At 46.8% G+C, this 4,078-nt stretch overlaps 1 pseudogene; it reads right to left on the reverse strand.

Moving 5' to 3' along the window:
* Positions 1–3,414: 3,414 nt before the first annotated feature.
* On the reverse strand, positions 3,415–3,508 carry LOC138424954 (U6 spliceosomal RNA; annotated as a pseudogene).
* Between the last annotated feature and the right edge of the window lie 570 nt (positions 3,509–4,078).

A 4,078-nucleotide genomic window follows, 5' to 3' on the forward strand; every position in this document is an offset into this window, starting at 1 on the left:
TCCCAATAAACTCTAAGCTCCAGCAAGACCTATTTGCTTTGTGCACCAGGACTTAGAACAGTGCCAGACGCATTAAAAAAAAACTCAGTAACTATATATTCAAATATTTATTGAATGCCCCTAAATATCAGGCCTAGTGCCAGGCACTCAATTGTTATTCCAATGAGTCTCTCCTTTTCCCAGGAGGAGAGAGTTTAATGAAAAGAGCATTAAGGGTCATGATTCTATTCCTGCTTCTGCACTAGCTCTGTGGCCTTGAGCAAGTTACTTAACCTCTCTGAGCCTTAGGGAGGAAAATTCTTATCTCCAGTAGATCCTTCATAAAGCAGTCTTTCTAGAACCTCCCAGGTTGAATGTGTTTCTTTCACCTCTACTGAGTACAGATAACATCACTTCACTCGTGGGAAACATACCAAGGGCAGCTGTGAGGTGATTTTAGTGAAAGGTAGGCATGTTATTAAGTTGATTATCTTTCAATTCTTCATATTACTTCAGGAGAAAGCCTCATTTGACATCTAATAACTCGCTAGAATCTGATTGAAGAGAGAAGGAGCCCCAGGCTCAACGGCTGTAGCAAAGCAACACAATCAAACGAGAATTTAATAATATGGCTTTACTTTCAATATACTCATTTAAGACAAACAGTACTGTTTTGTCATTTATGATAAGGATATTGAATTTCCCTCCATTTAAAAAGGTGGGTGGCTTTAAATAAAATTATTAAGCCTTGACTGTCACTCAGGGCTGGCCTTCTCCCCACTAACCTCAGCCTCTAGTCTCAATATTTCCTAATTGCCTCTCCCAGTTAGGTCAAAGGAACCGTTTCTCCTCCAACACTGGGGCCATTACCCTGGGCCTGATCCTGATTGGCCTATGCTGGTCACACTCCTTTGTTGATCCAATCCCTTTGGCCAGGGGTGGGATGTATTGGTGGATTTAGATCAACTGAGCGCCTCTCCCCCTGGTCAGGATGCAGGAATGTCCATGCCAACCTGCTGGGAGTAAGGGAAGAGAATTCTCCAAGAGAAAATGTAAGGAATGGTCCCCAGGGAAGCCGGGAGCTATTGCTGACTTCCCTGAGCCATTTCACTCTGACCCTGGGCTGTAATGCACTCCCCTGCAGGAGTGTGGGGAAAACACTAACCAGTCACACTCCTGTGGCTAAGGCAGAGTGATAGCTCAGCAGTTCAGAGCCGGTCAGAGCCTGTCTCCCATTAGGTGCTCAGGAAGGATGCGTTCCCTCCATCAGAGAATAGTCCAAGGCTGGCGGAAGTCGCCCTGCTGCCCGTCTCCGCATTTTATGGGGTGTTAACAGCTCTGCCTCTCTGGTAATAAAACCAGGGATGCTGCTTTCAAATCTTCTGGAACTGCTGGGGGACTTCACACACACCTGCTGCCGGAGCCCCAGACCTGGGGGCGAGGGGCGGGGCCCGGGGCGCTCCCAGAAAGGCTCACTGCTGCCATCAAGGGGCGCCCTGTGCACCCCGTCTCCAGGGTCCTGCGCCCAGCCTTCACTGCAGCCGCAGCTCCACGTGTCGGGACCCTAGGGACCGGGTCCCGGAAGCCAGGTCTTCGACCGAATGTGAAAGAGGTGGAGAGAGTCAGGATGTGCCCTGCAGGGAGGAGATGGGACATTCCTCCTGGGGTCCCAGATGGCGTGGGGAAGAAAAGCTATTAACGAGGAAATAAAGAAAACAGCAGGTCAATTAGCGCCACTCGAGCAGCCTCAAGGGACCACCTGAGGCTGAGCCCCTCTACCCCTCGGCGCGTAGCCCCGCCATCCCTTAACCCCAATCGCTCGGGCTCCGGAGAACTCGGAGCGCTTCCTCTCTGAGCCCCTGAGGCGTTGAGGATCCGGCTTTTTCTTTTCTTTTTTTGTGAGTGCTAGTCAGCCCGGTATACTGCTCATCCCACCCCGCCCCTTTCTTTTCATTGTTTTTCTCGTTGCAGTCTCCTTTACCCCTGCCCCAACGCCCTCTTAAGTGCATTTGGTTGAAGGAAAAATTGACCCCCTAGAAATCTCTTTGCATTATACCCAAGACAGTATTGGAACAGCCTAATGGCCCTAGGAATACCCTTGTGGCCCTTCTCATAAACCAAACCTCTGAAGTGGAAGAAAACAGTTTTCCGATCCTGTCAATCGCCTTTAAAACCGAGACTCAACTAGAGGGACAGGCTTGGACCTTCTAGATCATAACTGTGCCTGCAGGGCTGAAACCTGTGACCCATCCCCCCACCCCCAGGCCCAAACCCAGAGCTGAGTGAGGTAAGAGGCAAACCAGCTTCCTTCTGTTGAGTACCTACTAGGCCCAGGTCTGACCAGGCATCCAAATGCTGTTACTGAACCCATTTTACAAAAAGGAAGTTGCGGTTTGGGCATGAGGGACTTGCCCAAGGTGGCCTCCTTTGTAAGCTGTAGATTTAGGTCAGGAATCCTGGTCTGTGGTTCTTCAGATGCTCTCGAACCTCTTCTCATGCCCCATCTGATTCTCGCTGATTATTAGTGATTTTAGCCACCACTCAAGTTAATACAATCAGCTACAAACAGTGACTGCTGTTTTCTGTTGTGGCTGTGTTAACCCTTTGTAGACCACTTGCAGCTTCTAAAACTCCACCTTAAAGAAGACTGTATTTCATTTACTTGACTAGGCAGTGGAGGTGTGGCACTTGTCAGCTGTCCTGCAGGCTGGTGAATCTAGGTGCAATCTGGCATTCACGTGCGTGCACTTTACATAGAAACGCATCTGCCCACACTGATATCAGAATCAAGAAAGCATATTTCCTTGCTTACATTTTCTGATGCAGATTTTTCTCTTTTTCAGTGTCCTTGGGCTTAAAGCCTTCATAAAACACTGTAATCTTAAGTCACAATGACTGTTTATTTCCTTTTCAGATGTGAGAAATGAGAAAAGCCATAGTCCTAGATTAATACCATCGAGTTTAAAATGGAGTGTCTGTCCAAGTCTGAGATTTAGAGCAACATCTTTACCAATTCTCCAGTTTCCCCCTTGAAGAAAATTTTCCATTATCTTAAGACCTGCTTATCATGTCAGAAGAAAATTCTCCGATTTCTTTAGCTGCATTTCTCCTTTTGTTTTGTCTTAATGATGTAGAAAAACTAAATGTACTAATAAAAAATAACTGGATGTCATAGAAGCAGCACAAAAAAAGGACCAACAATCTAAGTTTTAAAAATTAAATTAAGACCTATGTTTTCTAGTTGTTGTTTAGTTGCCAAGTTATGTCCTGTTCTTTTGTTACCTCATGGTTCCTCTCTCCTTGGGGTTTCGCAGGTAAGAATACTGGAGTGGGTTGCCATCTCCTTTTCCAGGGGATCTTCCTGACCCAGAGGACAAACCCCATCTCCTGCATTGGCAGGCAGACTCTTTACCACTGAGCCACCAGGAAAACCCCCCAAATATGGAACACTTCACAAATTTGTGTGTCATCTTTGCACAGGGGCCATGCTAATCTTCCCATATACCTTCTAGGCTGTGAGAAATAGAGCTGTCACCTCTCCCTGTTTATGGAGTGTCTATCATGTGCCAGGCCCAGGGCTAGGCACTGAAAACAAAATAGACTCGGTCCTAGCCTCCATGGACTCACAGAGTCATGGGGCAGACAGGCTTGAGGTCACTAGCTACTAATTAAACCGTTCTGGGGAATATGGAAACATAGCAGGAGAATCAAATCTGACCTGGGGCCTAGAAAGTTTCCCCAAGGAAGGAAGAATCCCAGCTGAGTTGAAAAGGAGAGAGCCAGGCAAGGAGCACTTGAAGCTTTGGAGAGCATGCGTGAGGACAAGAAGACAGGAGAGCCTGGTGGGATGGAAAAACTGAGAAGATTCCAGAATGACTGAAGGGGAAAGATAAGGAAGAGAATGGTGACAGGTGACGTTGGAGAGATCCTAGCATATTACTGAACACAACTTGGCCAGGCTATTCTCAGTGCTATGGACCACAAAGAGAATAAGAATCATGAGAACAGGGACCAAGCTATACGTTTTTAAAAATATATATTAATTATTTGGCTGCACCAAATAAATCTGTGGCACATGGGATCCTCTATCATCATTTAG

The sequence above is a fragment of the Ovis canadensis genome, chromosome 19 (assembly GCF_042477335.2).
Source record: "Ovis canadensis isolate MfBH-ARS-UI-01 breed Bighorn chromosome 19, ARS-UI_OviCan_v2, whole genome shotgun sequence".
Lineage (NCBI taxonomy): Eukaryota > Metazoa > Chordata > Mammalia > Artiodactyla > Bovidae > Ovis > Ovis canadensis.